Consider the following 11,688-nt stretch of genomic DNA (forward strand, 5'->3'; position numbering starts at 1 on the left):
CCGATAACAAATCTTTTTTTTTTCACTAAAAAATTTACAACTTTAGCTTGATTTGACGGCCCCTTCGATGCACAGAAACGGTATGGCACCTACCTTCCAATTGGTTTTTTTGACGTAAACTATAACTAGAAACACATGCCATCCGGTAACTTATTAGGAAAAAAGCAACAAATTTTTGACAACTTCGATCACACGCTATCGATTTTAAAACCGCGGGAGGTTTGCCATACTTGCGTTTCCTGCATGTTTACCTAATAAATGATGAATTATGACGATTTCAAGCGGTAACAAATCATGACCATTTTAGTGTCATCATCTCCCGGACTATAAGGAGCGTTTCGTAAATTACAAGTACAGTCGGTAAGTCATGCTCTTATGGTAAAAAGTTGGTACAACCATTATAGTTATCACCATGTGTATATATATATATATATATATATATGTGTTATAATATTATTCGTATTTAATATAATAATACAATAAAATTATAACAAGATAAACGCGATGTCTATAATAGAAATAATTCTATCACAGAAATAGCTGTCGTTGCTGTATCGATATTAGACAATTGCGCGGACTTGCACTAATAATATATTTTAAAAAAAACACCGTAAACGGGAGTAATTTACTGCGTAATACAAAGGTTTACCGCAAACGTAACAGAAAATCACATTGAAGTCTACTCTAAAATCGGAAAAACGCTGGATTAATTAGGCTAACTTGGATGAAATTTTTAAGTTCAAGCGATAGAATTATTATTAATCTTTTATTGTTTTTGATATGAAAGATGAATTAAAGATTCAGCAGACATGCTTTATGAAGTTTAGAATTTTACTACGAGTCTTGCCGCTTCGGTTTAAGTTAAATTAATCGAGGCTCGATCAAAATCATTCTTTAATTTATGTGGAACTTAATCGGCGTCGGTGAGATCTAGTGGAATTGCTGTAATGCCCAGAGCGAGCCATGATGCATGAACATCCGTCCGCGACTCGCAGCAGTCGCAGCGCGGCAGTGCGAAAGCGAAACGCCAGTTGTGCACGAGACAGTCGTCGACGAGCTTTCGGCTATGACGGTCACGTTGCTTCCCCAGCTGCTGGTAGTACAAACAGAACCATCACTTGGTCGGTGCATTGCTTCGGTCATAAAAGCCGCTTGCTTCAACGGCCGCGCTCGTACGTAAATTAACGTAAATGCGTCCATTTTCTGTTCCGGCCGCGCGAACAAATCGCGTTGTATCGATCGTTTGCCGGGTTGCACGTCACTCTCGTAACAGTTCTTGTGTGTGCTCCGAAAAAGATAGTGTGTCGATCGATGCTTTTTGAAACAGGGTCAGCTTTGTAAAAGAGCAAAGAAAATATACATATAATATATATATATACGTATATATATTATATATACGTATATATATCTGATATATATAGGTAAAATCTTTATATACATATTTATGTGCATATATATGGCTAAAGCGAGTATAGAATATGATGTTTTATGTACACACACAGACACACACACACACACACACACACACACACACACACACACACACACACACACACACACACACAAACACACACACACACACACACACACACACACACACACACACACACACACACACACACACCATCGAGACACTAATGCCTTGACACCCGAAATTACATACATATCAGGGGAGACATGAGAACGAAATTAAAAATTAAATTAAATTAAACGAATGAAAAAGCACGAAAATGCATGTTGAGGCATTGTTGTGTCCCCGTGTGTATTGCACGGATATTTATGAAAGTGTCATGTGTGTATGTATGCACTTGTATTCTAACCGGGAAAAAACTGAATTGGGATGATATTATATCCCAATATACTATACTAACCTATTGCATTCCTATGGATGTCCTACGTATACCTATAGGTAACTACACAAGCTCCTATAGAATCTTATAGTCATCTATAGGAACCCATGAAAAAATCCATGGGAATTTGCAGCAGGGTATACATATATGAATATTTATATGAATGTTTGTAATATGTATGTTTATACGTATTCATGCATGAAACATTTTTTACCGGGATTTATATGTGAGTCTGTGTTTACATAAATGTATTTTATGTTTTATATATAACACAAAATTATCCTATATTATATATATATGTAATATATATTTTTTTTTCATAAATTTACATATGCGTATGTACAAATGCATTTATATTTAAGAGATTTATTCTTGAAAATAATTTTTAATCTTTTTTTTGATGCGTTTTCATTGTGTCACGCACTTTACGCTGCGATCTTTTTAATAGACATTTAATTAGTATTCGATACGCTTGACGGAAATGATTTACGAAATTATAATTGCAATCGCCTGCGTTTTAATCGCAAAACAGACACGTCATTCACTCTCATATAAACGTGCGATTCTAATGTAAACGGATCGCCTTTTTCTAGTCGCAGAAGTTTTATTTCTTACACGTTTTCAGTTCGTCGTAAAAGGTTCGAATTTCTCGGTAGACTCGAGTGAAATAACTCAAAGTAGGAAGCGTCGGAACTCGTATCCAGTAATTTTTCAGATACCGTTAGAATGTCCGCAGCGCAATTTCTAGTGAAACCACGACGATGGTAAATCGTACGTCGTTTGCTATATTGCTATATATATATATATATTTCTCGCGACGCTGATATGAGCTGCAAGTAACTTGTGCGCGAGCGTCCATATATATTATCCCTCTCATTAAATCACCAAGGTTAGAACACGGTCGTGAAATCGGTGTTGAAGATAAAATAGCTTCGCGATATACGTTTCGCGTGAACTGGTTTCTACAGAGGGGAAGAGAGAGCGTGAGAGAGACAGTGTGTGTGTGTGTGTGCGTGCGCGCGCGCGCGCGCGCGCGCGCGAGAGAGAGAGAGAGAGAGAGAGAGAGAGAGAGAGAGATAGCGAAAAGGGAGGGATAGGAAGATGAAGAGAAAAAAGTAAGAGAACAGGACTTCCGAATTTCGATCCGCAGATCACGTGTGATTTGAAACGCGATCTGACATTTACTCCCTCGCTTTACAAGATTTCGTGAAATTCTTTTGAAGCAATATAAAAATATACATAGATCTATATATTATAAATAACAAAGGTATATATTTATATATATAGAAATACATGTATGTACGTTTTATATATGTGTACATACATATACATTATACATGCATTATATATGTAATAATAACGTAAAAACATTGAAAATAATTAAAGGAATAATTTTCGTATTGTTCGTTTAAAAAAAAAACATGTTTGGAAGATGTAAAAAAAATTGCTCATACACAATTACGCATAATTTTATATATAATTATACATAAGCAATTTTTTAACATTTCTTCAAACTTGATTTTTTCTAAAACAAATAGTGTGAAAATTATCTTTTTAATAATTTTTAATGTTTTCACATTACTATTATTATTTCTATTACACTAGAAAGTAATTTTACAAAAAAAAGAGGGATGCACGAACATGTATGGACATATTTTATATGTGTATGATTGTACGTGTTCATGAATATTTATGTATGTTTATACATATTTATACATATATTCATGCACGAAAAATTTTTTATTGGGATGTGTATAGTGTTTCGTGTATGAAAAATTTTTTCCCGGGATGTGTATAGTGTTCAAAAACGAACTAGAATAAGAGAAAATATATGGATCAGTAATCCACAATACGATAGTCGTAAAAGTTAACGACTCGTTGTGGCGGCTTTTGATAAAAAGTTTGGAATACGCAATCGAAATTTATGTTGAAAAGAGCGCACATACCTATGTATTATTTTGTGAAAGTAGGACGGTTTCTCGCTTATACGTACCTACTTCCACGTCTCTACGTGACTCACTTCCTCTTTCACTTATTTCATCCGGATCGGCACGATGCTCTGTGCCGTCTTTGAAACGGCGCAAAAAGTTTCCTCAAAGCGCAGAAGCCTTTTGCTTTGAATTGTTACATATTTCCTGTACAACGATATTGTTTTATACGAAATAAAAGGCTAATGGCTGTTCTACAATGTGCTTTTTGTTTTCTGTTTCTTGCTGTTTGTCTCTTGCCTTCTTGATCAAAAAGACAAGAGACAAACAGAGACAAACAGCAAGAAACAGGAAACAAGAAGCACATTGTAGAACAGCCGTAAGAAGCTGTAGGCTTGCCAATGGTTTTGATCTGGATTATCTGGTTTTCAGGAGTCTTGTCCAGTGTCCGCAATTGACAAGTTAAGTTGCATGTCCAGTTTTAAAATATACCCAATTAGTAAAACGAAATTATTATATCATGAAATTTATAATGAACAGAATTCGCGATTTTCAATAACGTTTCTTCATCTTAAGCGCTCACTATCATGCTACAGTTATATTAAAAATTTTATTTTTTGATAAAATACTTTTTATTACTTATAATGTAATATTTTCTTATATTTGTTCAAAAATATATTTTTGTTTTAACAAATGTTAAACGGTTTTTTATTTTAACATGTTTTACGTATAAAAAAATGTTTATAATGTTAAATGTCATATGTGTAAAACATAGTTCAATTTTGTGTTTAATAATAACATGTATTTTAGATTAAATAATAATAATTTTTTTATTTGAAATTAAATTCTGATTTTTAAATTGTTTGCAAAATAATATCGTGTAAAATAATTTTTTATTAAATTTTATATTTAATCTAATTTTATATTTCATAAAATTAGATTAAATATAAAATTTAATAAAAAATTATTTTACAATATTATTTACATATTTCTGTCCAGTTTTGTCCGATTAAATTTCGATTTAAAAGAGAAAATATCTGAGATTTTAAACTTTTATCCAGTGAGAAAGTTAATATCGATACGATGTCGAAACGACGTCTTGGCCGTCAAAATTAGTTCAATGGCTCTAATAAGGGTAAAAAGTTCGATATGTATTTGAATTTCGATTTATTTTCGAGTTGTTTTAAATTATAAATATCTACTGTTACTGTTTTGTTCAATTTTAATATTATATTTATTGCACATCCTTTTATACATAAAATCTCGAAACGAGATTGAAATGATATCGACATAATATTTTTAATTCATCGAAAAAATCAATTCGACATCAATTTGACGACAATTTAATGAGTCATTTTTTTATTGATACAGAGAAAGAAAGAATTAATCAATCACATTAGTGAACAGACTGAATTATTGTTCAAATGCAATTGGTCACTTCTCTCTCCGAGATTTCGAATCGATTTCCAGCATCGTGGATACAATTAAAACTTTAAAAATTATGAGCAATATTAATATATACCATATATATATATACACACCCTGTACATATTTTGTGCGCGCGCGTGTGTGTGTATATAGGGTGTGCGGTAAGTTTTGACAAAATGCTAGTGTGTTTTTAAGACTGTCTTAAGTACAATTTTAAGATATCATAAACTGATCAAGAACCGCATCTTAAGACATTACTGAAGACGGTCTTAAAATGAGAAGATTAAGAAATAACCGTCAATTCGATGTCGAACCGATAGTGATTATTAATACTAACCAAAGAATGCTTCAAAGCATTTGTAGCATCATATGATTGTAGCCTATCCTGCAGTGTGGTTTATCAAATTCGACATTGATCACGTTCAGCAGACTTATCTGTTGCGGAGCGGATCCATAAGCGCTCACTGTTATTGGTGTATCCTTTTATGGCCGTGTCACACTACGCATTGGAAATTGAGGATTGCGAATTACGAATTAGAATTCGACCAATCAGGCAGTTTTAATTTTAATCCGTTTCATTGGCTGAATTCTAATCCTCAATTCGCAATCCTCAGTCTCCAATGCGTAATGTGAGATGGGCATAAGATAGACTAATAGCAGCGAGCGCTCACGGATCCGTTCCCCAACAGTTGAGTCTGATGAGCGCGACTATTAGTTTCGACTTCAAAAATTATTTAAAATCGAGCTGATTTCGATATAAAAAATTGTTCGAAATCGAACTGATTTCAATATCAAAAATTGTTCGAAATGAAGCTGATTTTGATATCAACATTTTCTCGAAACCGAGCCCGAATCTCTGAATGTCGAAACGATGTTGGATTTCTACTTATTTTAGATGATTATTTTGATATCATTTCGATATCATTTCAATTCGTTATTTCTCATTGGGTAAAGAACTATATAATAGGCCCGATTCTTGACCCGCGCTTTTGATATCGTTCATTAACATCAATGAAACTGTAGAGACTAATTCCGTTTTATTAGTTGCTTTGTGCACACGCATCTTTTCTTTTGAAGTATTTAACAATAATTACCAATATCAACATTACGATGTAAAATACGGTTTGTATTATCGGCACATTTAATTTAAATGTTATGTGCCGATAGCTTTCGTATAATAGTTATTAATCGTAAGACGATAAGAATTTGTGCGGTTTACTATTCCGTTTTTTCTTATTGAGAGTAAGTCAACTTTTTATACACTATAATTAACGATCATATAATTACTGGCTATATTTTCTATAAAATAGGCTATTTAATGTATGCGCATTCTTAATTGTTTGATAATTATTCCATGAACAGGATGTTTTTCCTCTCATTGTAACAAACATTATTGCGTGATTGTGCCAAGCTTTATGTTTGAAATGTTCTTTCATAATAAATCATTTAAAAATTATATCAGCTTTCAAATTTTCTCATATATATTAAGGATCCCGCATGAACCTTATGGAAATTGAATTTTGGTCGAATTGGCTGAAAATTTAATATGTTGTAGATCTCTTATCGTCCTGATAAAAAGTCTCCACAGGCATGACTCCCTATAATGAACGTTTCACTTCTAAGAGGCGTCATTTATCAAAACGCTAATTTATTTCCTTCTGATAAAGTTCTAAGAATTTTTTCAGAATTTTTTGTCAACTTTTTAGTACTGCATTTTCTTATTTGGGCAACTATTTTTACCAACATGAGAAAATGCGGTACTAAAAAATTCTGAAAAAATTGTCAGAATTCTATGAGAATTGAAAATAAACAATTTTTGCTACTTTTACTGTTTTTCTGTAAAGTTGATAGTATAATACTTGAGTAAAAATTATTAAAAAACAATATTCGACGATTTTTAGTAATATCTTATTAATTATTGCGAAAATTGTAAAATGGTATAGGGCTTTTCGATTCATGTCAGTTTAGTTCGCTTTACCCCTATGCGAGAGTTTTATCGTTACTTATCAAACACCCTGTTAAACTCTTATTAATTTACAACAATAACATAAAATCTTATTAATTTATCTTATTATAGTATTGGAGAATTAAAATTACATTTTTATATCTAAATATGGAACGTATATGATTTCTCTATCCAATGACCAAAAAATTTGCGCATTTAAAAAAATTTATTCGAGTGAAGACGCGTTAATGCGTATCTATTATATAAACACGCGCACGCAATTGCATTGACAGCGTGCACAAAACATTATCTTCATTATTGTTATTATAAATAATAATGATAATAATTCGATGGTTTGTGTATAATGATAAAAACTGCAATAAATCGCAATGTACACGGAAAAAAACGACTACAGTTGCACAACTGAAAGTCACTTATAATGTATTTTTCGGTTATAAGAGCTATATATAAAAAGTGATACGAATTCACATTAAAGGAAATGTACTTATTTTTTGGTAAATTTATTGACTTTTTGTAGTTTTTTATCTAAAATTTGTATTATCTCTCATTTTATGGAAAATATTTAAATATTATGAAAAATTAGTTGAATGTGGAATACTTACAGATCATTTGTAAATTTATTTCTAGTATCGTTAAAATTATTCGTAATAATACATACATATATGTATTTAAATTTCACTCCTATACAGTAAATTTACAGCTTGGCGTGGGATTTTACTGTCAGTGACGATATATATTAGATAACGATCTCCATTTGTTTATAACTCAATATTTAACGAAAATAGACTAGATGAAAACGAAATTATACGCCGGTAATTGTTAACCTAGCTAGGAAATGATATCTCTTTTTGTTAATATTAATTATAAACAAATAGAGATAAATCACTTTTTCATTATCCTTTCTTAGCTTAATTAACAATTACCAGCGTGTAATTTCGTTTCCATCCAATCTCCTTTTGTTAAATATTAAGTTATAAACAAATGGAAATCGAGGTCGAATAAATCGCTTTGTCTCATCATCTTCTGGCTTAATTAACAAATATAACGTATAATTTCATTTTTATTCGATCTCCTTTTGTTAAATAATAAGTTATAAATTGTCATTTATCATTTCCTAACTTAATAACAATATGATGGTATTTACTGCGTTGGTGATATCCTTTTACTTATTCCATATTGGTTACTGATACTGTCATTGTTTTTAATTCTTTATTCAATATTTATTTAAGACATAAATTATGAAGGTTAGAAAGAGACACTCATAGCGTTTTCGGCCCGACCGGGTTTGCATCAACTTGGGTTGGAAAATGCTTCGCTATTGGTTGACGTTACACGCTCTACCAATAGGAGAGTACGAAATAGCATTACTTCAACTCAGGTTGGTGCAACTCGATCGATCCGAAAACGCCATAATATGCATTATAAAGTATGTCAGACAAGGAACGATCGAGTATGTCAATTTCTCGACACGAAATATTTCGCGTTTCATGGTTGGCAGCCTTTGTCTCTTATGTGACATTTATAAAAGTGCCTTTTCATACTGACGCTCAACGTTCATTTTCAGCGTCAAAATAAGTCACGTGATCAAATTGACATTTGATATTCGTCAATTTCTATTGCGACTTATTTTGACGCCGAAAATCAGCGTTGAGCGTCGGCATGAAAAGGCACCTGAAGCCCGATGTTTACGATGCTAAGGCCATGGTCCAATTCATGCTGGCAACGCTCATGAGCATCGTTTGTCTTCGTTTAACATTTGACAAACAACAAGGATGAAATGATTTTTAAGCGTTGTGAGCGTGAATCGGACCGCGGCCTAAAAATTGGCCCGAGATCTCGAACAGAGAAAGAATTAACAAGGCTACGTTCCAAAACTTCCTCTCCGAGGAAAATTTTACTCGAAATATATAGTACACGTAATGTATATATATATATACTATAGCATATAGAGTAAAATCTTCCTCGAAGAGGAAGTTTTGGAACGTAGCCCAAATCACATTTGAACAATTTGACCACATGACCATTGTGGTTGGTCAAGTCTTTCTTCATCCGAGGTCTCGGACCAATTTTTAGCATCGTGGACACAAGGCTATAGACAGAGACGGCGGAGATTTAGAGAGAAACACCGTCCAACTGAGCACTCCATGAGAGAATGGCAAATTGCATCACGTGAATGACAGCGTCCAATTAGGACGGGAGTCACCTGATCAGTTTTCTCCAATTTCTTCCACTTCTATGCTTATGGAGTTTTGATGGCCGCGTCCATCAGAGGAAACGGATCACGTGATGTAGTTTGCCACCACTGAAATATAATACCTACTGGAACGCGCGCGGACCCTCGCCGCCTTTAAGTTTGTTAGCAGTGATCCGAGAGAGAGCATTTCAAGTGGTATCTTTGTCCTTTTCGAAGTTATACTGCACATGTGCAGCAGTGGGGCTCGGGGTGATCCCGATTGACTACGGCTCGATTGGACACCACCAATCACAGCGACCGGTGCTTAGGAGCTTTGTAGTCTCAAGCGCTGTGAGTGGCTCGTGTCCAATTGAGCCGTGTCCAACTGGGTGCCACGCGTGGGGCTCATACAGTCTCGGGAAAAGTTAAAATTAATAATATACGTAGCACGCCAAATGTCAAATGTATGTTGAATCTTAATTATTATTGTTTAATATTTAGATATGGTGAAATACTGTTGTATTAAAAATTGCAAGCAAGTTTGAAGACCACACATTGATATTTCATTTTTTAGGTAATTAAACTTGATTAAATTTATGAGAATAACCTTTAATTTCTGAAATATTTTTGAAATTGAAATGCAAATTAATTAAAATTTTAGTTTTCCACTCAAGAATGAAAATGTACTCAGTAAATGGTTACGTGTTGTATCAAATACTCGAGTTAGAAAGTATTTATGGATATGTATAGTAAACATTTTAGAGACTCAGATGTAGAACTAATAAGTAATAAGCGAAGGTTTAAAAAGAATGCAATCCCCAGTCTTTTCCTTGATGATTTGATAGAAACTGTTACACCAAGTTGTAGCAAATGTGGAATTATGAAAGATATTGACAATGTTGTTCCTCATATTGAAAAAGATTTGTTAAGACATAAGACTATGTTATTGTCAATTGAAGAAACTTTTTTACCAAAGACAAGAGATCAAGTAATACACGTATATCCTGAAAATAAGATAAATTGGATAAATAAATAAATAAATTAATAAAATAATAAAAATTTTTTCTTTTATTTTTTAAATTATAATTAGGATAAAGCAACATAAATTTCTCCGTGAAGATTAAAGCCTTCTAATCCTGAACAAGAATAAATGAAAACAAATATTTAAAGAACAAGTTACGTCGTTTAGAACTCAATTTATCGAATATGAAAGACATGGCAAGCCATCTGAAGAAGGAAGGTAAATCATCTGATGAATTAGAGGATATATTGAAACGTTTTTCTGGTTTAAATTTGGAAATTTTAAAAAATGAGCTTGAAAATTCCAACAAAAAATTTAACAAACGTTTATTCTAAGTCTATTAAAGATTTCGTGTCAACATTATATTTTGATTCTCCGAAAGCGTACAATTATTTGCGTTCTTATTTGAATTTGCCTCATGAGGCAACGTTACGAAGATGGGTTGCAGAAATCTTTTGTGAAACAGGATTTCTTGATGTTGTTTTTGAATATTTACAAAATGAAAGTATTAACTGTGCTTATTTAAAAGATGTAGTTTTAATTTTTGATTCCATTAAATGTAATATAGCAAATAATAAAGAAGGCGGCACATTCAAAGGATACATAAATTACGGATCTGATAAAGAAAGATTGAATTTAAAATTTGACAAAACAGATATTAGGTTTGTTCTTCTTAATACACGAGAAGAGAAAAGTGTATGTACACCATACACTTTTACACTCCACTTTTTGGGAGGGGGGGGGATGTCGTGTAAAGTGTAGACTTTTTAAGAAAAACGCCAAAGTGTACATACAACAGCTATAAGGGCTCGGTAAAATAACTGATACGATCTATTTAAAATATAAAATATAAAATAAGTTCCAGAAACTTGTATTAAATATAAAATCGTAGGAGTCGATAAAAGAATGATACGACTTATTCGAAATAATAAACATAGAATATGTTTCAAAAATTTATGTAAAATATTAAATAAGAAATACGTCGCAAAAAATTATAAAAAATATAAAATAAGAAATAGGACTCTGGAATGCATTTTATTTATTTAAAATACCTATATAATAACTTTTATTTAAAATGTCAAAATAGCTTGCTTTTTTATTTTAAATTTTTTTTTGAAGAATATTCTTATTTTAAATAAGAAATTGTTTTCGAAAATTTATTTAAAATATCTTATTTTATATTTAAAAGAAGTTCTTGAAATCTATTTTTTATTTTAAGTAAAAACTACATTTCAAAAGTTAACTCAAAATATAAAATAAAGAATATGTAGGGGAGACCGGGGTTGGTTGTCGTACGGAGTTGATTGTCAAAATGCTTATAA

General features: G+C 32.2%; 1 protein-coding gene across 2 annotated transcripts in view; it reads left to right on the forward strand.

Annotated features, from left to right (window-relative positions):
* The first annotated feature begins 1,025 nt into the window (after positions 1-1,025).
* LOC108763872 (ATP-binding cassette sub-family G member 1) overlaps positions 1,026-11,688 on the forward strand; it is a 70,708-nt gene continuing 60,045 nt past the window's right edge. The window contains exons 1-2 of one of the 2 annotated variants that reach the window (XM_018511791.1): positions 1,026-1,176; positions 9,533-9,534. The gene's annotated coding sequence lies outside the window, so the exon portion shown is untranslated. The remainder of the gene's footprint in view (positions 1,177-9,532; positions 9,535-11,688) is intronic. The other variant, XM_018511792.1, reaches the window with a different exon arrangement.

Source organism: Trachymyrmex cornetzi, unplaced genomic scaffold (assembly GCF_001594075.2).
Source record: "Trachymyrmex cornetzi isolate Tcor2-1 unplaced genomic scaffold, Tcor1.1 scaffold387, whole genome shotgun sequence".
Lineage (NCBI taxonomy): Eukaryota > Metazoa > Arthropoda > Insecta > Hymenoptera > Formicidae > Trachymyrmex > Trachymyrmex cornetzi.